Source organism: Triturus cristatus, chromosome 3_2 (genome assembly GCF_964204655.1).
Source record: "Triturus cristatus chromosome 3_2, aTriCri1.1, whole genome shotgun sequence".
In the NCBI taxonomy this organism is placed as follows: domain Eukaryota; kingdom Metazoa; phylum Chordata; class Amphibia; order Caudata; family Salamandridae; genus Triturus; species Triturus cristatus.
Genome location: NC_140584.1, coordinates 918,272,630 through 918,299,149, shown reverse-complemented (window position 1 = coordinate 918,299,149; position 26,520 = coordinate 918,272,630). Strand labels below are relative to the sequence as shown.

General features: G+C 40.9%; 7 non-coding genes across 7 annotated transcripts; all 7 read right to left on the bottom strand.

Annotated features, from left to right (window-relative positions):
* Positions 1–3,069: 3,069 nt before the first annotated feature.
* On the bottom strand, positions 3,070–3,285 carry LOC146858673 (small nucleolar RNA U3). Its single transcript, XR_014980660.1, has one exon. It is a non-coding gene; the product is annotated as a small nucleolar RNA U3 (small nucleolar RNA).
* Positions 3,286–6,403: 3,118 nt separating this feature from the next.
* LOC146858672 (small nucleolar RNA U3) lies at positions 6,404–6,619 on the bottom strand. Its single transcript, XR_014980161.1, has one exon. It is a non-coding gene; the product is annotated as a small nucleolar RNA U3 (small nucleolar RNA).
* Positions 6,620–9,780: 3,161 nt separating this feature from the next.
* LOC146858671 (small nucleolar RNA U3) lies at positions 9,781–9,996 on the bottom strand. Its single transcript, XR_014980592.1, has one exon. It is a non-coding gene; the product is annotated as a small nucleolar RNA U3 (small nucleolar RNA).
* Positions 9,997–13,113: 3,117 nt separating this feature from the next.
* Positions 13,114–13,329, bottom strand: LOC146858670 (small nucleolar RNA U3). The gene has a single exon (XR_014980591.1). It is a non-coding gene; the product is annotated as a small nucleolar RNA U3 (small nucleolar RNA).
* Positions 13,330–16,490: 3,161 nt separating this feature from the next.
* Positions 16,491–16,706, bottom strand: LOC146858669 (small nucleolar RNA U3). The gene has a single exon (XR_014980648.1). It is a non-coding gene; the product is annotated as a small nucleolar RNA U3 (small nucleolar RNA).
* Positions 16,707–19,824: 3,118 nt separating this feature from the next.
* On the bottom strand, positions 19,825–20,040 carry LOC146858668 (small nucleolar RNA U3). The gene has a single exon (XR_014980523.1). It is a non-coding gene; the product is annotated as a small nucleolar RNA U3 (small nucleolar RNA).
* Positions 20,041–23,201: 3,161 nt separating this feature from the next.
* LOC146858667 (small nucleolar RNA U3) lies at positions 23,202–23,417 on the bottom strand. The gene has a single exon (XR_014980491.1). It is a non-coding gene; the product is annotated as a small nucleolar RNA U3 (small nucleolar RNA).
* Between the last annotated feature and the right edge of the window lie 3,103 nt (positions 23,418–26,520).

Below are 26,520 nucleotides of genomic sequence, written 5' to 3'. Positions count from 1 at the left end.
AAACATATAAATATAAACATATTTTTTACTCCACAAGATAATATTCCACAGATGCACACGCATACGCCTTTATTTACATTAAAGCCTACTCAATAGATCCTGGTGAGACACTGCTTTATAAATTTACATATTTTAAATCAGCAACCAATCAAATTCAGCCTGCCTGTTCCTGACCCAATGCTGTACCACAGGGAGAGTTGGAAAATTCTTCAAAAAACTGCAGGTTCCACAAGATCATACAGATGATTTTTAATCCAAATAGTTGGTCCAGATTAGCATCTGTCAAACAGCCAAAAGAGTGACACTGATCACTAGCGAGAAGGGACCTGCTAAGGTTGCAAGCGTGGAAACAAACGTTGTAGCATTCAAGCTACCTTTAAATTTTGAACAGTTGCACCACAGATCAAATGTACGGCAACATCTTTGATTAGTTTCCCCAAACAAACTAAGGGGCATATCAGCAACAACCGGCGATAATTATCGCTAAGCGCACTTAGCGCTAGGATAATTATCGCCGGCTAGCGTGGATTATTATCGCTGAGATAACGTGCTATTAGCAACGCTTATCTCAAAAACGATAAAAATCCTAACGCTAACTGCCTAACGTGAGATAATCGCTGGAAACCCAGCGATAATGTCACGAAGTGTGGCGTTAGCTTGCTGATAGGGACTCACAAACTTAGCCATGATATCCACCTTACATAGGATACCATGGCTAAGTCAGTCCTGAAGCAGGCGTAAGGAAAGTAGCAATAACAGGGGTTATCGCTACTTTTCCTGCCGCTATGCTTCATAGCGTGGGCCTTGATGATAGGAGAAATGTCGCTTAGCGACATTTCTCCTGTCATGTCAGGTCAGGTACGCCCACTTTGCATCTCATTAGAGATGCAAAGCTGGGCGTTAGGAATCCCGACGCTAATGCAAGGTTTCACGCGTTAGCGTGACCTTGCTAATTAGGCGATCATTTTTTATCACCAGCTTGCTGATATGCCCCTAACTGTTCCCCAGTTCACATGTAAGACTCTAAGCTGACGATGAACTTCGACGGGGGTCCAGACTTAGTGAAAAACCTCTTGCAGCACATACGGGAGATAACGGAACCTATCACTTTCAGAAGAGCCCTGAATGCCTGGCTATCTAAGAAAGCGTTCACATGAACAACTTGTACTACCACCCAGCTTGAATTCATGCAGCTTTTCAAAGCTAAAAGACCTTTAGGTGTCTCAGCACTACAGAAGTATCCAAAATATAGTTTATGTTTTGTGTACAGAAGACTTTTTACACTGGGAAGTGAATACTTGCCAGAAACGTTTTGTATCTAATATTGATTAGAACAGGAATTGAACTTTTCAGTATATAATTCCGTTTTACAGCATATCCTGAAATGAAGAAAGGAACGGCCATCAACAGTAGACAGTTGTTTCAAAAATTAAACTCTGCCTGTGCCCTTCCTTTTTAGATCAGAACTTATCTGCAACACCTTTGGGCCACTTACAAATACTATTTCAATCTTGACTCTACATAACATATCAAGACAAAGAGTTTTATAACTCTATGCCAAGCTGTCCAAGGGTTACAGGAAGATATCACAAGAGCATTTTTTCTGCCACCTGGCTAAGCTCTCAGCAGATCAGTGATAGATAATTAAAACCTGACGCTGCAATCTATGCAGCTAACTAAAGTTTAATTCAGCATGATAGACTAAAGTTGAAGGCACTGGACAAACACAAGAAAGGGGACCAGGAAAATCGCCTCTTGGGGCAGGCTAAAAGGCTATCACAATATGGTCTCAACTTTGTAATTTTTACGTAAAAACAGACCATGGCTGGAAAAGCAGTCGGGCGATGCCCCAGACTCTTACAAAGCCAAGAAGAGGCAAAGGCTCTGGGTATTCACCTGGCCTGTCACCAAACTGTAAACTTCTACAATTTACGGCCTGGCGCCAGCCCACCTACCTCGTTTCATAGGTGTCGCAGCATAGTGGATATCCAAAATGGTGGCATTTGGGGTTCTAGCCATTACAGCTATAGAACTTTCAAGGCACAGGGCTTATTTTACTATTTACAACCAGCTGATATTCCGATTCTCTACATGAGGCTCTCAATCTTCCAGTGTTCTAAAATACCATAGGACAACGCTACAGGGGGCTACAATGGTCATTAAATACCTTCTGTTTGAGTTATAGACTCAAGTTAAAGCTGAGCTTCTATATCGAGGGGATAGAACATTTAATCAATGTGATACCCGAGGCAGAAAGTCTATACTGATATCACAACATTGCCGTCAATGAAGTAAGAATACTCTAACTTGAACCAGGAGAACCAAAAAAATGGCACTTGCTGGAGCAGGTGGCTCGTTCTGACCATTATTCGATCGTTGCAACTCCTCTGTCCCCCAATGGATCTTGCAAAATTCCAAAGTTCGAATGCATCAAGCCCTTGATGTACTAAGGGTTGCACAGGGGCTTGTTGGGAGCTGCAAGATTTTCTGCTGAGCACGCAAGCTTTTATAATGAAAAGTAAACAGACGCAGTCCCTTACTTCTGCTTTGCACCGCACGAATAGCTGTGAAAACTTTAACAAATACCAAAGGAGTAGTTTTTCATCCTAAGCAGTCTAAGATCCACCGCAGCCTTGTAAGTTGTAAGAAGCCAGGGTGTTACGCTTCCTCTTACTCTAAACGGCCTAACTAGCATTAGCAGGTTTCTTTAAACAGTCTATTCGAAAGAGTGATAAATCTTTTGAGTAGCAGTAGTTGCCTTGCAGAAGTCTAGGCTCTACAAATAGCTCATACGCACAGTCCATTTAAAATGTACTCTTTACTATCCATGTTCGAAAAACAAAGCTTTTTTATAAATAACATACCAAATTATCAACTGATGGTGAGAGGTGCCTTTCAAAGAGAACCTCTTGCAAAAACCACAAGTCCAAGAAAGCTCAACAGCTTCTAATAAGTATTCATATACTCAACAGTTAAGTTACAAGAAACCAAAGAAATCAAAAAAGAAATGACTAACTAAACAAGAAATTAGAAACTGATAGACTTTCTTACACCCAAAAATAAAAGCTAACCACTCAGTTTGTGTTCTCTTTCTCCAATCCTCCTGAAAGGAACAGGAACGATCATCAATAGCAAACAGCAGCTACATGAATGCAACACTGTTCACTCACTTCACGCCCAAAAGAGAAAACTACAATTCTTCCTCGTGGTTAGCAAAGACCAGACACTTTCAAACACATTTCCTCAGTTAAACACTATAGAAATGATCCCTGAAAGTATAGTCTTAATAAAATTCTTTATAGCTCACACAGACAGAAAGGGTGGAAACCCTTCCTACTTACAGTAAGACAAGGTTCGGCATCATCAACGGAAATAAAAACATATAAATATAAACATATTTTTTACTCCACAAGATAATATTCCACAGATGCACACGCATACGCCTTTATTTACATTAAAGCCTACTCAATAGATCCTGGTGAGACACTGCTTTATAAATTTGCATATTTTAAATCAGCAACCAATCAAATTCAGCCTGCCTGTTCCTGACCCAATGCTGTACCACAGGGAGAGTTGGAAAATTCTTCAAAAAACTGCAGGTTCCACAAGATCATACAGATGATTTTTAATCCAAATAGTTGGTCCAGATTAGCATCTGTCAAACAGCCAAAAGAGTGACACTGATCACTAGCGAGAAGGGACCTGCTAAGGTTGCAAGCGTGGAAACAAACGTTGTAGCATTCAAGCTACCTTTAAATTTTGAACAGTTGCACCACAGATCAAATGTACGGCAACATCTTTGATTAGTTTCCCCAAACAAACTAAGGGGCAATATCAGCAACAACCGGCGATAATTATCGCTAAGCGCACTTAGCGCTAGGATAATTATCGCCGGCTAGCGTGGATTATTATCGCTGAGATAACGTGCTATTAGCAACGCTTATCTCAAAAACGATAAAAATCCTAACGCTAACTGCCTAACTTGAGATAATCGCTGGAAACCCAGCGATAATGTCACGAAGTGTGGCGTTAGCTTGCTGATAGGGACTCACAAACTTAGCCATGATATCCACCTTACATAGGATACCATGGCTAAGTCAGTCCTGAAGCAGGCGTAAGGAAAGTAGCAATAACAGGGGTTATCGCTACTTTTCCTGCCGCTATGCTTCATAGCGTGGGCCTTGATGATAGGAGAAATGTCGCTTAGCGACATTTCTCCTGTCATGTCAGGTCAGGTAAGCCCACTTTGCATCTCATTAGAGATGCAAAGCTGGGCGTTAGGAATCCCGACGCTAATGCAAGGTTTCACGCGTTAGCGTGACCTTGCTAATTAGGCGATCATTTTTTATCACCAGCTTGATGATATGCCCCTAACTGTTCCCCAGTTCACATGTAAGACTCTAAGCAGACGATGAACTTCGACGGGGGTCCAGACTTAGTGAAAAACCTCTTGCAGCACATACGGGAGATAACGGAACCTATCACTTTCAGAAGAGCCCTGAATGCCTGGCTATCTAAGAAAGCGTTCACATGAACAACTTGTACTACCACCCAGCTTGAATTCATGCAGCTTTTCAAAGCTAAAAGACCTTTAGGTGTCTCAGCACTACAGAAGTATCCAAAATATAGTTCATGTTTTGTGTACAGAAGACTTTTTACACTGGGAAGTGAATACTTGCCAGAAACGTTTTGTATCTAATATTGATTAGAACAGGAATTGAACTTTTCAGTATATAATTCCGTTTTACAGCATATCCTCAAATGAAGAAAGGAACGGCCATCAACAGTAGACAGTTGTTTCAAAAATTAAACTCTGCCTGTGCCCTTCCTTTTTAGATCAGAACTTATCTGCAACACCTTTGGGCCACTTACAAATACTATTTCAATCTTGATTCTATATAACATATCAAGACAAAGAGTTTTATAACTCTATGCCAAGCTGTCCAAGGGTTACAGGAAGATATCACAAGAGCATTTTTTCTGCCACCTGGCTAAGCTCTCAGCAGATCAGTGATAGATAATTAAAACCTGACGCTGCAATCTATGCAGCTAACTAAAGTTTAATTCAGCATGATAGACTAAAGTTGAAGGCACTGGACAAACACAAGAAAGGGGACCAGGAAAATCGCCTCTTGGGGCAGGCTAAAAGGCTATCACAATATGGTCTCAACTTTGTAATTTTTACGTAAAAACAGACCATGGCTGGAAAAACAGTCGGGCGATGCCCCAGACTCTTACAAAGCCAAGAAGAGGCAAAGGCTCTGGGTATTCACCTGGCCTGTCACCAAACTGTAAACTTCTACAATTTACGGCCTGGCGCCAGCCCACCTACCTCGTTTCATAGGTGTCGCAGCATAGTGGATATCCAAAATGGTGGCATTTGGGGTTCTAGCCATTACAGCTATAGAACTTTCAAGGCACAGGGCTTATTTTACTATTTACAACCAGCTGATATTCCGATTCTCTACATGAGGCTCTCAATCTTCCAGTGTTCTAAAATACCATAGGACAACACTACAGGGGGCTACAATGGTCATTAAATACCCTCTGTTTGAGTTATAGACTCAAGTTAAAGCTGAGCTTCTATATCGAGGGGATAGAACATTTAATCAATGTGATACCCGAGGCAGAAAGTCTATACTGATATCACAACATTCCCGTCAATGAAGTAAGAATACTCTAACTTGAACCAGGAGAACCAAAAAAATGGCACTTGCTGGAGCAGGTGGCTCGTTCTGACCATTATTCGATCGTTGCAACTCCTCTGTCCCCCAATGGATCTTGCAAAATTCCAAAGTTCGAATGCATCAAGCCCTTGATGTACTAAGGGTTGCACAGGGGCTTGTTGGGAGCTGCAAGATTTTCTGCTGAGCACGCAAGCTGCACCGCACGAATAGCTGTGAAAACTTTAACAAATACCAAAGGAGTAATTTTTCATCCTAAGCAGTCTAAGATCCACCGCAGCCTTGTAAGTTGTAAGAAGCCAGGGTGTTACGCTTCCTCTTACTCTAAACGGCCTAACTAGCATTAGCAGGTTTCTTTAAACAGTCTATTCGAAAGAGTGATAAATCTTTTGAGTAGCAGTAGTTGCCTTGAAGAAGTCTAGGCTCTACAAATAGCTCATACGCACAGTCCATTTAAAATGTACTCTTTACTATCCATGTTCGAAAAACAAAGCTTTTTTTATAAATAACATACCAAATTATCAACTGATGGTGAGAGGTGCCTTTCAAAGAGAACCTCTTGCAAAAACCACAAGTCCAAGAAAGCTCAACAGCTTCTAATAAGTATTCATATACTTAACAGTTAAGTTACAAGAAACCAAAGAAATCAAAAAAGAAATGACAAACTAAACAAGAAATTAGAAACTGATAGACTTTCTTACACCCAAAAATAAAAGCTAACCACTCAGTTTGTGTTCTCTTTCTCCAATCCTCCTGAAAGGAACAGGAACGATCATCAATAGCAAACAGCAGCTACATGAATGCAACACTGTTCACTCACTTCACGCCCAAAAGAGAAAACTACAATTCTTCCTCGTGGTTAGCGAAGACCAGACACTTTCAAAGACATTTCCTCAGTTAAAAACTATAGAAATGATCCCTGAAAGTATAGTCTTAACAAAATTCTTTATAGCTCACACAGACAGAAAGGGTGGAAACCCTTCCTACTTACAGTAAGACAAGGTTCGGCATCATCAACGGAAATAAAAACATATAAATATAAACATATTTTTTACTCCACAAGATAATATTCCACAGATGCACACGCATACGCCTTTATTTACATTAAAGCCTACTCAATAGATCCTGGTGAGACACTGCTTTATAAATTTACATATTTTAAATCAGCAACCAATCAAATTCAGCCTGCCTGTTCCTGACCCAATGCTGTACCACAGGAAGAGTTGGAAAATTCTTCAAAAAACTGCAGGTTCCACAAGATCATACAGATGATTTTTAATCCAAATAGTTGTTCCAGATTAGCATCTGTCAAACAGCCAAAAGAGTGACACTGATCACTAGCGAGAAGGGACCTGCTAAGGTTGCAAGCGTGGAAACAAACGTTGTAGCATTCAAGCTACCTTTAAATTTTGAACAGTTGCACCACAGATCAAATGTACCGCAACATCTTTGATTAGTTTCCCCAAACAAACTAAGGGGCATATCAGCAACAACCGGCGATAATTATCGCTAAGCGCACTTAGCGCTAGGATAATTATCGCCGGCTAGCGTGGATTATTATCGCTGAGATAACGTGCTATTAGCAACGCTTATCTCAAAAACGATAAAAATCCTAACGCTAACTGCCTAACGTGAGATTATCGCTGGAAACCCAGCGATAATGTCACGAAGTGTGGCGTTAGCTTGCTGATAGGGACTCACAAACTTAGCCATGATATCCACCTTACATAGGATACCATGGCTAAGTCAGTCCTGAAGCAGGCGTAAGGAAAGTAGCAATAACAGGGGTTATCGCTACTTTTCCTGCCGCTATGCTTCATAGCGTGGGCCTTGATGATAGGAGAAATGTCGCTTAGCGACATTTCTCCTGTCATGTCAGGTCAGGTACGCCCACTTTGCATCTCATTAGAGATGCAAAGCTGGGCGTTAGGAATCCCGACGCTAATGCAAGGTTTCACGCGTTAGCGTGACCTTGCTAATTAGGCGATCATTTTTTATCACCAGCTTGATGATATGCCCCTAACTGTTCCCCAGTTCACATGTAAGACTCTAAGCAGACGATGAACTTCGACGGGGGTCCAGACTTAGTGAAAAACCTCTTGCAGCACATACGGGAGATAACGGAACCTATCACTTTCAGAAGAGCCCTGAATGCCTGGCTATCTAAGAAAGCGTTCACATGAACAACTTGTACTACCACCCAGCTTGAATTCATGCAGCTTTTCAAAGCTAAAAGACCTTTAGGTGTCTCAGCACTACAGAAGTATCCAAAATATAGTTTATGTTTTGTGTACAGAAGACTTTTTACACTGGGAAGTGAATACTTGCCAGAAACGTTTTGTATCTAATGTTCATTAGAACAGGAATTGAACTTTTCAGTATATAATTCCGTTTTACAGCATATCCTCAAATGAAGAAAGGAACGGCCATCAACAGTAGACAGTTGTTTCAAAAATTAAACTCTGCCTGTGCCCTTCCTTTTTAGATCAGAACTTATCTGCAACACCTTTGGGCCACTTACAAATACTATTTCAATCTTGATTCTACATAACATATCAAGACAAAGAGTTTTATAACTCTATTCCAAGCTGTCCAAGGGTTACAGGAAGATATCACAAGAGCATTTTTTCTGCCACCTGGCTAAGCTCTCAGCAGATCAGTGATAGATAATTAAAACCTGACGCTGCAATCTATGCAGCTAACTAAAGTTTAATTCAGCATGATAGACTAAAGTTGAAGGCACTGGACAAACACAAGAAAGGGGACCAGGAAAATCGCCTCTTGGGGCAGGCTAAAAGGCTATCACAATATGGTCTCAACTTTGTAATTTTTACGTAAAAACAGACCATGGCTGGAAAAGCAGTCGGGCGATGCCCCAGACTCTTACAAAGCCAAGAAGAGGCAAAGGCTCTGGGTATTCACCTGGCCTGTCACCAAACTGTAAACTTCTACAATTTACGGCCTGGCGCCAGCCCACCTACCTCGTTTCATAGGTGTCGCAGCAAAGTGGATATCCAAAATGGTGGCATTTGGGGTTGTAGCCATTACAGCTATAGAACTTTCAAGGCACAGGGCTTATTTTACTATTTACAACCAGCTGATATTCCGATTCTCTACATGAGGCTCTCAATCTTCCAGTGTTCTAAAATAACATAGGACAACGCTACAGGGGGCTACAATGGTCATTAAATACCCTCTGTTTGAGTTATAGACTCAAGTTAAAGCTGAGCTTCTATATCGAGGGGATAGAACATTTAATCAATGTGATACCCGAGGCAGAAAGTCTATACTGATATCACAACATTCCCGTCAATGAAGTAAGAATACTCTAACTTGAACCAGGAGAACCAAAAAAATGGCACTTGCTGGAGCAGGTGGCTCGTTCTGACCATTATTCGATCGTTGCAACTCCTCTGTCCCCCAATGGATCTTGCAAAATTCCAAAGTTCGAATGCATCAAGCCCTTGATGTACTAAGGGTTGCACAGGGGCTTGTTGGGAGCTGCAAGATTTTGTGCTGAGCACGCAAGCTTTTATAATGAAAAGTAAACAGACGCAGTCCCTTACTTCTGCTTTGCACCGCACGAATTCCTGTGAAAACTTTAACAAATACCAAAGGAGTAGTTTTTCATCCTTAGCAGTCTAAGATCCACCGCAGCCTTGTAAGTTGTAAGAAGCCTGGGTGTTACGCTTCCTCTTACTCTAAACGGCCTAACTAGCATTAGCAGGTTTCTTTAAACAGTCTATTCGAAAGAGTGATAAATCTTTTGAGTAGCAGTAGTTGCCTTGCAGAAGTCTAGGCTCTACAAATAGCTCATACGCACAGTCCATTTAAAATGTACTCTTTACTATCCATGTTCGAAAAACAAAGCTTTTTTTATAAATAACATACCAAATTATCAACTGATGGTGAGAGGTGCCTTTCAAAGAGAACCTCTTGCAAAAACCACAAGTCCAAGAAAGCTCAACAGCTTCTAATAAGTATTCATATACTCAACAGTTAAGTTACAAGAAACCAAAGAAATCAAAAAAGAAATGACAAACTAAACAAGAAATTAGAAACTGATAGACTTTCTTACACCCAAAAATAAAAGCTAACCACTCAGTTTGTGTTCTCTTTCTCCAATCCTCCTGAAAGGAACAGGAACGATCATCAATAGCAAACAGCAGCTACATGAATGCAACACTGTTCACTCACTTCACGCCCAAAAGAGAAAACTACAATTCTTCCTCGTGGTTAGCGAAGACCAGACACTTTCAAACACATTTCCTCAGTTAAAAACTATAGAAATGATCCCTGAAAGTATAGTCTTAACAAAATTCTTTATAGCTCACACAGACAGAAAGGGTGGAAACCCTTCCTACTTACAGTAAGACAAGGTTCGGCATCATCAACGGAAATAAAAACATATAAATATAAACATATTTTTTACTCCACAAGATAATATTCCACAGATGCACACGCATACGCCTTTATTTACATTAAAGCCTACTCAATAGATCCTGGTGAGACACTGCTTTATAAATTTACATATTTTAAATCAGCAACCAATCAAATTCAGCCTGCCTGTTCCTGACCCAATGCTGTACCACAGGGAGAGTTGGAAAATTCTTCAAAAAACTGCAGGTTCCACAAGATCATACAGATGATTTTTAATCCAAATAGTTGGTCCAGATTAGCATCTGTCAAACAGCCAAAAGAGTGACACTGATCACTAGCGAGAAGGGACCTGCTAAGGTTGCAAGCGTGGAAACAAACGTTGTAGCATTCAAGCTACCTTTAAATTTTGAACAGTTGCACCACAGATCAAATGTACGGCAACATCTTTGATTAGTTTCCCCAAACAAACTAAGGGGCATATCAGCAACAACCGGCGATAATTATCGCTAAGCGCACTTAGCGCTAGGATAATTATCGCCGGCTAGCGTGGATTATTATCGCTGAGATAACGTGCTATTAGCAACGCTTATCTCAAAAACGATAAAAATCCTAACGCTAACTGCCTAACGTGAGATTATCGCTGGAAACCCAGCGATAATGTCACGAAGTGTGGCGTTAGCTTGCTGATAGGGACTCACAAACTTAGCCATGATATCCACCTTACATAGGATACCATGGCTAAGTCAGTCCTGAAGCAGGCGTAAGGAAAGTAGCAATAACAGGGGTTATCGCTACTTTTCCTGCTGCTATGCTTCATAGCGTGGGCCTTGATGATAGGAGAAATGTCGCTTAGCGACATTTCTCCTGTCATGTCAGGTCAGGTACGCCCACTTTGCATCTCATTAGAGATGCAAAGCTGGGCGTTAGGAATCCCGACGCTAATGCAAGGTTTCACGCGTTAGCGTGACCTTGCTAATTAGGCGATCATTTTTTATCACCAGCTTGATGATATGCCCCTAACTGTTCCCCAGTTCACATGTAAGATTCTAAGCAGACGATGAACTTCGACAGGGGTCCAGACTTAGTGAAAAACCTGTTGCAGCACATACGGGAGATAACGGAACCTATCACTTTCAGAAGAGCCCTGAATGCCTGGCTATCTAAGAAAGCGTTCACATGAACAACTTGTACTACCACCCAGCTTGAATTCATGCAGCTTTTCAAAGCTAAAAGACCTTTAGGTGTCTCAGCACTACAGAAGTATCCAAAATATAGTTTATGTTTTGTGTACAGAAGACTTTTTACACTGGGAAGTGAATACTTGCCAGAAACGTTTTGTATCTAATATTGATTAGAACAGGAATTGAACTTTTCAGTATATAATTCCGTTTTACAGCATATCCTCAAATGAAGAAAGGAACGGCCATCAACAGTAGACAGTTGTTTCAAAAATTAAACTCTGCCTGTGCCCTTCCTTTTTAGATCAGAACTTATCTGCAACACCTTTGGGCCACTTACAAATACTATTTCAATCTTGACTCTACATAACATATCAAGACAAAGAGTTTTATAACTCTATGCCAAGCTGTCCAAGGGTTACAGGAAGATATCACAAGAGCATTTTTTCTGCCACCTGACTAAGCTCTCAGCAGATCAGTGATAGATAATTAAAACCTGACACTGCAATCTCTGCAGCTAACTAAAGTTTAATTCAGCATGATAGACTAAAGTTGAAGGCACTGGACAAACACAAGAAAGGGGAGCAGGAAAATCGCCTCTTGGGGCAGGCTAAAAGGCTATCACAATATGGTCTCAACTTTGTAATTTTTACGTAAAAACAGACCATGGCTGGAAAAACAGTCGGGCGATGCCCCAGACTCTTACAAAGCCAAGAAGAGGCAAAGGCTCTGGGTATTCACCTGGCCTGTCACCAAACTGTAAACTTCTACAATTTACGGCCTGGCGCCAGCCCACCTACCTCGTTTCATAGGTGTCGCAGCATAGTGGATATCCAAAATGGTGGCATTTGGGGTTCTAGCCATTACAGCTATAGAACTTTCAAGGCACAGGGCTTATTTTACTATTTACAACCAGCTGATATTCCGATTCTCTACATGAGGCTCTCAATCTTCCAGTGTTCTAAAATACCATAGGACAACGCTACAGGGGGCTACAATGGTCATTAAATACCCTCTGTTTGAGTTATAGACTCAAGTTAAAGCTGAGCTTCTATATCGAGGGGATAGAACATTTAATCAATGTGATACCCGAGGCAGAAAGTCTATACTGATATCACAACATTCCCGTCAATGAAGTAAGAATACTCTAACTTGAACCAGGAGAACCAAAAAAATGGCACTTGCTGGAGCAGGTGGCTCGTTCTGACCATTATTCGATCGTTGCAACTCCTCTGTCCCCCAATGGATCTTGCAAAATTCCAAAGTTCGAATGCATCAAGCCCTTGATGTACTAAGGGTTGCACAGGGGCTTGTTGGGAGCTGCAAGATTTTCTGCTGAGCACGCAAGCTGCACCGCACGAATAGCTGTGAAAACTTTAACAAATACCAAAGGAGTAGTTTTTCATCCTAAGCAGTCTAAGATCCACCGCAGCCTTGTAAGTTGTAAGAAGCCAGGGTGTTACGCTTCCTCTTACTCTAAACGGCCTAACTAGCATTAGCAGGTTTCTTTAAACAGTCTATTCGAAAGAGTGATAAATCTTTTGAGTAGCAGTAGCTGCCTTGCAGAAGTCTAGGCTCTACAAATAGCTCATACGCACAGTCCATTTAAAATGTACTCTTTACTATCCATGTTCGAAAAACAAAGCTTTTTTTATAAATAACATACCAAATTATCAACTGATGGTGAGAGGTGCCTTTCAAAGAGAACCTCTTGCAAAAACCACAAGTCCAAGAAAGCTCAACAGCTTCTAATAAGTATTCATATACTTAACAGTTAAGTTACAAGAAACCAAAGAAATCAAAAAAGAAATGACAAACTAAACAAGAAATTAGAAACTGATAGACTTTCTTACACCCAAAAATAAAAGCTAACCACTCAGTTTGTGTTCTCTTTCTCCAATCCTCCTGAAAGGAACAGGAACGATCATCAATAGCAAACAGCAGCTACATGAATGCAACACTGTTCACTCACTTCACGCCCAAAAGAGAAAACTACAATTCTTCCTCGTGGTTAGCGAAGACCAGACACTTTCAAACACATTTCCTCAGTTAAAAACTATAGAAATGATCCCTGAAAGTATAGTCTTAACAAAATTCTTTATAGCTCACACAGACAGAAAGGGTGGAAACCCTTCCTACTTACAGTAAGACAAGGTTCGGCATCATCAACGGAAATAAAAACATATAAATATAAACATATTTTTTACTCCACAAGATAATATTCCACAGATGTACACGCATACGCCTTTATTTACATTAAAGCCTACTCAATAGATCCTGGTGAGACACTGCTTTATAAATTTACATATTTTAAATCAGCAACCAATCAAATTCAGCCTGCCTGTTCCTGACCCAATGCTGTACCACAGGGAGAGTTGGAAAATTCTTCAAAAAACTGCAGGTTCCACAAGATCATACAGATGATTTTTAATCCAAATAGTTGGTCCAGATTAGCATCTGTCAAACAGCCAAAAGAGTGACACTGATCACTAGCGAGAAGGGACCTGCTAAGGTTGCAAGCGTGGAAACAAACGTTGTAGCATTCAAGCTACCTTTAAATTTTGAACAGTTGCACCACAGATCAAATGTACGGCAACATCTTTGATTAGTTTCCCCAAACAAACTAAGGGGCATATCAGCAACAACCGGCGATAATTATCGCTAAGCGCACTTAGCGCTAGGATAATTATCGCCGGCTAGCGTGGATTATTATCGCTGAGATAACGTGCTATTAGCAACGCTTATCTCAAAAACGATAAAAATCCTAACGCTAACTGCCTAACGTGAGATAATCGCTGGAAACCCAGCGATAATGTCACGAAGTGTGGCGTTAGCTTGCTGATAGGGACTCACAAACTTAGCCATGATATCCACCTTACATAGGATACCATGGCTAAGTCAGTCCTGAAGCAGGCGTAAGGAAAGTAGCAATAACAGGGGTTATCGCTACTTTTCCTGCCGCTATGCTTCATAGCGTGGGCCTTGATGATAGGAGAAATGTCGCTTAGCGACATTTCTCCTGTCATGTCAGGTCAGGTACGCCCACTTTGCATCTCATTAGAGATGCAAAGCTGGGCGTTAGGAATCCCGACGCTAATGCAAGGTTTCACGCGTTAGCGTGACCTTGCTAATTAGGCGATCATTTTTTATCACCAGCTTGCTGATATGCCCCTAACTGTTCCCCAGTTCACATGTAAGACTCTAAGCTGACGATGAACTTCGACGGGGGTCCAGACTTAGTGAAAAACCTCTTGCAGCACATACGGGAGATAACGGAACCTATCACTTTCAGAAGAGCCCTGAATGCCTGGCTATCTAAGAAAGCGTTCACATGAACAACTTGTACTACCACCCAGCTTGAATTCATGCAGCTTTTCAAAGCTAAAAGACCTTTAGGTGTCTCAGCACTACAGAAGTATCCAAAATATAGTTTATGTTTTGTGTACAGAAGACTTTTTACACTGGGAAGTGAATACTTGCCAGAAACGTTTTGTATCTAATATTGATTAGAACAGGAATTGAACTTTTCAGTATATAATTCCGTTTTACAGCATATCCTCAAATGAAGAAAGGAACGGCCATCAACAGTAGACAGTTGTTTCAAAAATTAAACTCTGCCTGTGCCCTTCCTTTTTAGATCAGAACTTATCTGCAACACCTTTGGGCCACTTACAAATACTATTTCAATCTTGATTCTACATAACATATCAAGACAAAGAGTTTTATAACTCTATTCCAAGCTGTCCAAGGGTTACAGGAAGATATCACAAGAGCATTTTTTCTGCCACCTGGCTAAGCTCTCAGCAGATCAGTGATAGATAATTAAAACCTGACGCTGCAATCTATGCAGCTAACTAAAGTTTAATTCAGCATGATAGACTAAAGTTGAAGGCACTGGACAAACACAAGAAAGGGGACCAGGAAAATCGCCTCTTGGGGCAGGCTAAAAGGCTATCACAATATGGTCTCAACTTTGTAATTTTTACGTAAAAACAGACCATGGCTGGAAAAGCAGTCGGGCGATGCCCCAGACTCTTACAAAGCCAAGAAGAGGCAAAGGCTCTGGGTATTCACCTGGCCTGTCACCAAACTGTAAACTTCTACAATTTACGGCCTGGCGCCAGCCCACCTACCTCGTTTCATAGGTGTCGCAGCAAAGTGGATATCCAAAATGGTGGCATTTGGGGTTGTAGCCATTACAGCTATAGAACTTTCAAGGCACAGGGCTTATTTTACTATTTACAACCAGCTGATATTCCGATTCTCTACATGAGGCTCTCAATCTTCCAGTGTTCTAAAATAACATAGGACAACGCTACAGGGGGCTACAATGGTCATTAAATACCCTCTGTTTGAGTTATAGACTCAAGTTAAAGCTGAGCTTCTATATCGAGGGGATAGAACATTTAATCAATGTGATACCCGAGGCAGAAAGTCTATACTGATATCACAACATTCCCGTCAATGAAGTAAGAATACTCTAACTTGAACCAGGAGAACCAAAAAAATGGCACTTGCTGGAGCAGGTGGCTCGTTCTGACCATTATTCGATCGTTGCAACTCCTCTGTCCCCCAATGGATCTTGCAAAATTCCAAAGTTCGAATGCATCAAGCCCTTGATGTACTAAGGGTTGCACAGGGGCTTGTTGGGAGCTGCAAGATTTTGTGCTGAGCACGCAAGCTTTTATAATGAAAAGTAAACAGACGCAGTCCCTTACTTCTGCTTTGCACCGCACGAATTCCTGTGAAAACTTTAACAAATACCAAAGGAGTAGTTTTTCATCCTTAGCAGTCTAAGATCCACCGCAGCCTTGTAAGTTGTAAGAAGCCTGGGTGTTACGCTTCCTCTTACTCTAAACGGCCTAACTAGCATTAGCAGGTTTCTTTAAACAGTCTATTCGAAAGAGTGATAAATCTTTTGAGTAGCAGTAGTTGCCTTGCAGAAGTCTAGGCTCTACAAATAGCTCATACGCACAGTCCATTTAAAATGTACTCTTTACTATCCATGTTCGAAAAACAAAGCTTTTTTTATAAATAACATACCAAATTATCAACTGATGGTGAGAGGTGCCTTTCAAAGAGAACCTCTTGCAAAAACCACAAGTCCAAGAAAGCTCAACAGCTTCTAATAAGTATTCATATACTCAACAGTTAAGTTACAAGAAACCAAAGAAATCAAAAAAGAAATGACAAACTAAACAAGAAATTAGAAACTGATAGACTTTCTTACACCCAAAAATAAAAGCTAACCACTCAGTTTGTGTTCTCTTTCTCCAATCCTCCTGAAAGGAACAGGAACGATCATCAATAGCAAACAGCAGCTACATGAATGCAACACTGTTCACTCACTTCACGCCCAAAAGAGAAAACTACAATTCTTCCTCGTGGTTCGCGAAGACCAGACACTTTCAAACACATTTCCTCAGTTAAAAACTATAGAAATGATCCCTGAAAGTATAGTCTTAACAAAATTCTTTATAGCTCACACAGACAGAAAGGGTGGAAACCCTTCCTACTTACAGTAAGACAAGGTTCGGCATCATCAACGGAAATAAAAACATATAAATATAAACATATTTTTTACTCCACAAGATAATATTCCACAGATGCACACGCATACGCCTTTATTTACATTAAAGCCTACTCAATAGATCCTGGTGAGACACTGCTTTATAAATTTACATATTTTAAATCAGCAACCAATCAAATTCAGCCTGCCTGTTCCTGACCCAATGCTGTACCACAGGGAGAGTTGGAAAATTCTTCAAAAAACTGCAGGTTCCACAAGATCATACAGATGATTTTTAATCCAAATCGTTGGTCCAGATTAGCATCTGTCAAACAGCCAAAAGAGTGACACTGATCACTAGCGAGAAGGGACCTGCTAAGGTTGCAAGCGTGGAAACAAACGTTGTAGCATTCAAGCTACCTTTAAATTTTGAACAGTTGCACCACAGATCAAATGTACGGCAACATCTTTGATTAGTTTCCCCAAACAAACTAAGGGGCATATCAGCAACAACCGGCGATAATTATCGCTAAGCGCACTTAGCGCTAGGATAATTATCGCCGGCTAGCGTGGATTATTATCGCTGAGATAACGTGCTATTAGCAACGCTTATCTCAAAAACGATAAAAATCCTAACGCTAACTGCCTAACGTGAGATTATCGCTGGAAACCCAGCGATAATGTCACGAAGTGTGGCGTTAGCTTGCTGATAGGGACTCACAAACTTAGCCATGATATCCACCTTACATAGGATACCATGGCTAAGTCAGTCCTGAAGCAGGCGTAAGGAAAGTAGCAATAACAGGGGTTATCGCTACTTTTCCTGCCGCTATGCTTCATAGCGTGGGCCTTGATGATAGGAGAAATGTCGCTTAGCGACATTTCTCCTGTCATGTCAGGTCAGGTACGCCCACTTTGCATCTCATTAGAGATGCAAAGCTGGGCGTTAGGAATCCCGACGCTAATGCAAGGTTTCACGCGTTAGCGTGACCTTGCTAATTAGGCGATCATTTTTTATCACCAGCTTGATGATATGCCCCTAACTGTTCCCCAGTTCACATGTAAGACTCTAAGCAGACGATGAACTTCGACAGGGGTCCAGACTTAGTGAAAAACCTCTTGCAGCACATACGGGAGATAACGGAACCTATCACTTTCAGAAGAGCCCTGAATGCCTGGCTATCTAAGAAAGCGTTCACATGAACAACTTGTACTACCACCCAGCTTGAATTCATGCAGCTTTTCAAAGCTAAAAGACCTTTAGGTGTCTCAGCACTACAGAAGTATCCAAAATATAGTTTATGTTTTGTGTACAGAAGACTTTTTACACTGGGAAGTGAATACTTGCCAGAAACGTTTTGTATCTAATATTGATTAGAACAGGAATTGAACTTTTCAGTATATAATTCCGTTTTACAGCATATCCTCAAATGAAGAAAGGAACGGCCATCAACAGTAGACAGTTGTTTCAAAAATTAAACTCTGCCTGTGCCCTTCCTTTTTAGATCAGAACTTATCTGCAACACCTTTGGGCCACTTACAAATACTATTTCAATCTTGACTCTACATAACATATCAAGACAAAGAGTTTTATAACTCTATGCCAAGCTGTCCAAGGGTTACAGGAAGATATCACAAGAGCATTTTTTCTGCCACCTGACTAAGCTCTCAGCAGATCAGTGATAGATAATTAAAACCTGACACTGCAATCTCTGCAGCTAACTAAAGTTTAATTCAGCATGATAGACTAAAGTTGAAGGCACTGGACAAACACAAGAAAGGGGAGCAGGAAAATCGCCTCTTGGGGCAGGCTAAAAGGCTATCACAATATGGTCTCAACTTTGTAATTTTTACGTAAAAACAGACCATGGCTGGAAAAACAGTCGGGCGATGCCCCAGACTCTTACAAAGCCAAGAAGAGGCAAAGGCTCTGGGTATTCACCTGGCCTGTCACCAAACTGTAAACTTCTACAATTTACGGCCTGGCGCCAGCCCACCTACCTCGTTTCATAGGTGTCGCAGCATAGTGGATATCCAAAATGGTGGCATTTGGGGTTCTAGCCATTACAGCTATAGAACTTTCAAGGCACAGGGCTTATTTTACTATTTACAACCAGCTGATATTCCGATTCTCTACATGAGGCTCTCAATCTTCCAGTGTTCTAAAATACCATAGGACAACGCTACAGGGGGCTACAATGGTCATTAAATACCCTCTGTTTGAGTTATAGACTCAAGTTAAAGCTGAGCTTCTATATCGAGGGGATAGAACATTTAATCAATGTGATACCCGAGGCAGAAAGTCTATAATGATATCACAACATTCCCGTCAATGAAGTAAGAATACTCTAACTTGAACCAGGAGAACCAAAAAAATGGCACTTGCTGGAGCAGGTGGCTCGTTCTGACCATTATTCGATCGTTGCAACTCCTCTGTCCCCCAATGGATCTTGCAAAATTCCAAAGTTCGAATGCATCAAGCCCTTGATGTACTAAGGGTTGCACAGGGGCTTGTTGGGAGCTGCAAGATTTTCTGCTGAGCACGCAAGCTGCACCGCACGAATAGCTGTGAAAACTTTAACAAATACCAAAGGAGTAGTTTTTCATCCTAAGCAGTCTAAGATCCACCGCAGCCTTGTAAGTTGTAAGAAGCCAGGGTGTTACGCTTCCTCTTACTCTAAACGGCCTAACTAGCATTAGCAGGTTTCTTTAAACAGTCTATTCGAAAGAGTGATAAATCTTTTGAGTAGCAGTAGTTGCCTTGCAGAAGTCTAGGCTCTACAAATAGCTCATACGCACAGTCCATTTAAAATGTACTCTTTACTATCCATGTTCGAAAAACAAAGCTTTTTTTTATAAATAACATACCAAATTATCAACTGATGGTGAGAGGTGCCTTTCAAAGAGAACCTCTTGCAAAAACCACAAGTCCAAGAAAGCTCAACAGCTTCTAATAAGTATTCATATACTTAACAGTTAAGTTACAAGAAACCAAAGAAATCAAAAAAGAAATGACAAACTAAACAAGAAATTAGAAACTGATAGACTTTCTTACACCCAAAAATAAAAGCTAACCACTCAGTTTGTGTTCTCTTTCTCCAATCCTTCTGAAAGGAACAGGAACGATCATCAATAGCAAACAGCAGCTACATGAATGCAACACTGTTCACTCACTTCACGCCCAAAAGAGAAAACTACAATTCTTCCTCGTGGTTAGCGAAGACCAGACACTTTCAAACACATTTCCTCAGTTAAAAACTATAGAAATGATCCCTAAAAGTATAGTCTTAACAAAATTCTTTATAGCTCACACAGACAGAAAGGGTGGAAACCCTTCCTACTTACAGTAAGACAAGGTTCGGCATCATCAACGGAAATAAAAACATATAAATATAAACATATTTTTTACTCCACAAGATAATATTCCACAGATGCACACGCATACGCCTTTATTTACATTAAAGCCTACTCAATAGATCCTGGTGAGACACTGCTTTATAAATTTACATATTTTAAATCAGCAACCAATCAAATTCAGCCTGCCTGTTCCTGACCCAATGCTGTACCACAGGGAGAGTTGGAAAATTCTTCAAAAAACTGCAGGTTCCACAAGATCATACAGATGATTTTTAATCCAAATAGTTGGTCCAGATTAGCATCTGTCAAACAGCCAAAAGAGTGACACTGATCACTAGCGAGAAGGGACCTGCTAAGGTTGCAAGCGTGGAAACAAACGTTGTAGCATTCAAGCTACCTTTAAATTTTGAACAGTTGCACCACAGATCAAATGTACGGCAACATCTTTGATTAGTTTCCCCAAACAAACTAAGGGGCATATCAGCAACAACCGGCGATAATTATCGCTAAGCGCACTTAGCGCTAGGATAATTATCGCCGGCTAGCGTGGATTATTATCGCTGAGATAACGTGCTATTAGCAACGCTTATCTCAAAAACGATAAAAATCCTAACGCTAACTGCCTAACGTGAGATAATCGCTGGAAACCCAGCGATAATGTCACGAAGTGTGGCGTTAGCTTGCTGATAGGGACTCACAAACTTAGCCATGATATCCACCTTACATAGGATACCATGGCTAAGTCAGTCCTGAAGCAGGCGTAAGGAAAGTAGCAATAACAGGGGTTATCGCTACTTTTCCTGCCGCTATGCTTCATAGCGTGGGCCTTGATGATAGGAGAAATGTCGCTTAGCGACATTTCTCCTGTCATGTCAGGTCAGGTACGCCCACTTTGCATCTCATTAGAGATGCAAAGCTGGGCGTTAGGAATCCCGACGCTAATGCAAGGTTTCACGCGTTAGCGTGACCTTGCTAATTAGGCGATCATTTTTTATCACCAGCTTGCTGATATGCCTCTAACTGTTCCCCAGTTCACATGTAAGACTCTAAGCTGACGATGAACTTCGACGGGGGTCCAGACTTAGTGAAAAACCTCTTGCAGCACATACGGGAGATAACGGAACCTATCACTTTCAGAAGAGCCCTGAATGCCTGGCTATCTAAGAAAGCGTTCACATGAACAACTTGTACTACCACCCAGCTTGAATTCATGCAGCTTTTCAAAGCTAAAAGACCTTTAGGTGTCTCAGCACTACAGAAGTATCCAAAATATAGTTTATGTTTTGTGTACAGAAGACTTTTTACACTGGGAAGTGAATACTTGCCAGAAACGTTTTGTATCTAATATTGATTAGAACAGGAATTGAACTTTTCAGTATATAATTCCGTTTTACAGCATATCCTGAAATGAAGAAAGGAACGGCCATCAACAGTAGACAGTTGTTTCAAAAATTAAACTCTGCCTGTGCCCTTCCTTTTTAGATCAGAACTTATCTGCAACACCTTTGGGCCACTTACAAATACTATTTCAATCTTGACTCTACATAACATATCAAGACAAAGAGTTTTATAACTCTATGCCAAGCTGTCCAAGGGTTACAGGAAGATATCACAAGAGCATTTTTTCTGCCACCTGGCTAAGCTCTCAGCAGATCAGTGATAGATAATTAAAACCTGACGCTGCAATCTATGCAGCTAACTAAAGTTTAATTCAGCATGATAGACTAAAGTTGAAGGCACTGGACAAACACAAGAAAGGGGACCAGGAAAATCGCCTCTTGGGGCAGGCTAAAAGGCTATCACAATATGGTCTCAACTTTGTAATTTTTACGTAAAAACAGACCATGGCTGGAAAAGCAGTCGGGCGATGCCCCAGACTCTTACAAAGCCAAGAAGAGGCAAAGGCTCTGGGTATTCACCTGGCCTGTCACCAAACTGTAAACTTCTACAATTTACGGCCTGGCGCCAGCCCACCTACCTCGTTTCATAGGTGTCGCAGCATAGTGGATATCCAAAATGGTGGCATTTGGGGTTCTAGCCATTACAGCTATAGAACTTTCAAGGCACAGGGCTTATTTTACTATTTACAACCAGCTGATATTCCGATTCTCTACATGAGGCTCTCAATATTCCAGTGTTCTAAAATACCATAGGACAACGCTACAGGGGGCTACAATGGTCATTAAATACCCTCTGTTTGAGTTATAGACTCAAGTTAAAGCTGAGCTTCTATATCGAGGGGATAGAACATTTAATCAATGTGATACCCGAGGCAGAAAGTCTATACTGATATCACAACATTCCCGTCAATGAAGTAAGAATACTCTAACTTGAACCAGGAGAACCAAAAAAATGGCACTTGCTGGAGCAGGTGGCTCGTTCTGACCATTATTCGATCGTTGCAACTCCTCTGTCCCCCAATGGATCTTGCAAAATTCCAAAGTTCGAATGCATCAAGACCTTGATGTACTAAGGGTTGCACAGGGGCTTGTTGGGAGCTGCAAGATTTTCTGCTGAGCACGCAAGCTTTTATAATGAAAAGTAAACAGACGCAGTCCCTTACTTCTGCTTTGCACCGCACGAATAGCTGTGAAAACTTTAACAAATACCAAAGGAGTAGTTTTTCATCCTAAGCAGTCTAAGATCCACCGCAGCCTTGTAAGTTGTAAGAAGCCAGGGTGTTACGCTTCCTCTTACTCTAAACGGCCTAACTAGCATTAGCAGGTTTCTTTAAACAGTCTATTCGAAAGAGTGATAAATCTTTTGAGTAGCAGTAGTTGCCTTGCAGAAGTCTAGGCTCTACAAATAGCTCATACGCACAGTCCATTTAAAATGTACTCTTTACTATCCATGTTCGAAAAACAAAGCTTTTTTTATAAATAACATACCAAATTATCAACTGATGGTGAGAGGTGCCTTTCAAAGAGAACCTCTTGCAAAAACCACAAGTCCAAGAAAGCTCAACAGCTTCTAATAAGTATTCATATACTCAACAGTTAAGTTACAAGAAACCAAAGAAATCAAAAAAGAAATGACAAACTAAACAAGAAATTAGAAACTGATAGACTTTCTTACACCCAAAAATAAAAGCTAACCACTCAGTTTGTTTTCTCTTTCTCCAATCCTCCTGAAAGGAACAGGAACGATCATCAATAGCAAACAGCAGCTACATGAATGCAACACTGTTCACTCACTTCACGCCCAAAAGAGAAAACTACAACTCTTCCTCGTGGTTAGCAAAGACCAGACACTTTCAAACACATTTCCTCAGTTAAACACTATAGAAATGATCCCTGAAAGTATAGTCTTAATAAAATTCTTTATAGCTCACACAGACAGAAAGGGTGGAAACCCTTCCTACTTACAGTAAGACAAGGTTCGGCATCATCAACGGAAATAAAAACATATAAATATAAACATATTTTTTACTCCACAAGATAATATTCCACAGATGCACACGCATACGCCTTTATTTACATTAAAGCCTACTCAATAGATCCTGGTGAGACACTGCTTTATAAATTTGCATATTTTAAATCAGCAACCAATCAAATTCAGCCTGCCTGTTCCTGACCCAATGCTGTACCACAGGGAGAGTTGGAAAATTCTTCAAAAAACTGCAGGTTCCACAAGATCATACAGATGATTTTTAATCCAAATAGTTGGTCCAGATTAGCATCTGTCAAACAGCCAAAAGAGTGACACTGATCACTAGCGAGAAGGGACCTGCTAAGGTTGCAAGCGTGGAAACAAACGTTGTAGCATTCAAGCTACCTTTAAATTTTGAACAGTTGCACCACAGATCAAATGTACGGCAACATCTTTGATTAGTTTCCCCAAACAAACTAAGGGGCAATATCAGCAACAACCGGCGATAATTATCGCTAAGCGCACTTAGCGCTAGGATAATTATCGCCGGCTAGCGTGGATTATTATCGCTGAGATAACGTGCTATTAGCAACGCTTATCTCAAAAACGATAAAAATCCTAACGCTAACTGCCCAACTTGAGATAATCGCTGGAAACCCAGCGATAATGTCACGAAGTGTGGCGTTAGCTTGCTGATAGGGACTCACAAACTTAGCCATGATATCCACCTTACATAGGATACCATGGCTAAGTCAGTCCTGAAGCAGGTGTAAGGAAAGTAACAATAACAGGGGTTATCGCTACTTTTCCTGCCGCTATGCTTCATAGCGTGGGCCTTGATGATAGGAGAAATGTCGCTTAGCGACATTTCTCCTGTCATGTCAGGTCAGGTAAGCCCACTTTGCATCTCATTAGAGATGCAAAGCTGGGCGTTAGGAATCCCGACGCTAATGCAAGGTTTCACGCGTTAGCGTGACCTTGCTAATTAGGCGATCTTTTTTTATCACCAGCTTGATGATATGCCCCTAACTGTTCCCCAGTTCACATGTAAGACTCTAAGCAGACGATGAACTTCGACGGGGGTCCAGACTTAGTGAAAAACCTCTTGCAGCACATACGGGAGATAACGGAACCTATCACTTTCAGAAGAGCCCTGAATGCCTGGCTATCTAAGAAAGCGTTCACATGAACAACTTGTACTACCACCCAGCTTGAATTCATGCAGCTTTTCAAAGCTAAAAGACCTTTAGGTGTCTCAGCACTACAGAAGTATCCAAAATATAGTTTATGTTTTGTGTACAGAAGACTTTTTACACTGGGAAGTGAATACTTGCCAGAAACGTTTTGTATCTAATATTGATTAGAACAGGAATTGAACTTTTCAGTATATAATTCCGTTTTACAGCATATCCTCAAATGAAGAAAGGAACGGCCATCAACAGTAGACAGTTGTTTCAAAAATTAAACTCTGCCTGTGCCCTTCCTTTTTAGATCAGAACTTATCTGCAACACCTTTGGGCCACTTACAAATACTATTTCAATCTTGATTCTATATAACATATCAAGACAAAGAGTTTTATAACTCTATGCCAAGCTGTCCAAGGGTTACAGGAAGATATCACAAGAGCATTTTTTCTGCCACCTGGCTAAGCTCTCAGCAGATCAGTGATAGATAATTAAAACCTGACGCTGCAATCTATGCAGCTAACTAAAGTTTAATTCAGCATGATAGACTAAAGTTGAAGGCACTGGACAAACACAAGAAAGGGGACCAGGAAAATCGCCTCTTGGGGCAGGCTAAAAGGCTATCACAATATGGTCTCAACTTTGTAATTTTTACGTAAAAACAGACCATGGCTGGAAAAACAGTCGGGCGATGCCCCAGACTCTTACAAAGCCAAGAAGAGGCAAAGGCTCTGGGTATTCACCTGGCCTGTCACCAAACTGTAAACTTCTACAATTTACGGCCTGGCGCCAGCCCACCTACCTCGTTTCATAGGTGTCGCAGCATAGTGGATATCCAAAATGGTGGCATTTGGGGTTCTAGCCATTACAGCTATAGAACTTTCAAGGCACAGGGCTTATTTTACTATTTACAACCAGCTGATATTCCGATTCTCTACATGAGGCTCTCAATCTTCCAGTGTTCTAAAATACCATAGGACAACACTACAGGGGGCTACAATGGTCATTAAATACCCTCTGTTTGAGTTATAGACTCAAGTTAAAGCTGAGCTTCTATATCGAGGGGATAGAACATTTAATCAATGTGATACCCGAGGCAGAAAGTCTATACTGATATCACAACATTCCCGTCAATGAAGTAAGAATACTCTAACTTGAACCAGGAGAACCAAAAAAATGGCACTTGCTGGAGCAGGTGGCTCGTTCTGACCATTATTCGATCGTTGCAACTCCTCTGTCCCCCAATGGATCTTGCAAAATTCCAAAGTTCGAATGCATCAAGCCCTTGATGTACTAAGGGTTGCACAGGGGCTTGTTGGGAGCTGCAAGATTTTCTGCTGAGCACGCAAGCTGCACCGCACGAATAGCTGTGAAAACTTTAACAAATACCAAAGGAGTAATTTTTCATCCTAAGCAGTCTAAGATCCACCGCAGCCTTGTAAGTTGTAAGAAGCCAGGGTGTTACGCTTCCTCTTACTCTAAACGGCCTAACTAGCATTAGCAGGTTTCTTTAAACAGTCTATTCGAAAGAGTGATAAATCTTTTGAGTAGCAGTAGTTGCCTTGAAGAAGTCTAGGCTCTACAAATAGCTCATACGCACAGTCCATTTAAAATGTACTCTTTACTATCCATGTTCGAAAAACAAAGCTTTTTTTATAAATAACATACCAAATTATCAACTGATGGTGAGAGGTGCCTTTCAAAGAGAACCTCTTGCAAAAACCACAAGTCCAAGAAAGCTCAACAGCTTCTAATAAGTATTCATATACTTAACAGTTAAGTTACAAGAAACCAAAGAAATCAAAAAAGAAATGACAAACTAAACAAGAAATTAGAAACTGATAGACTTTCTTACACC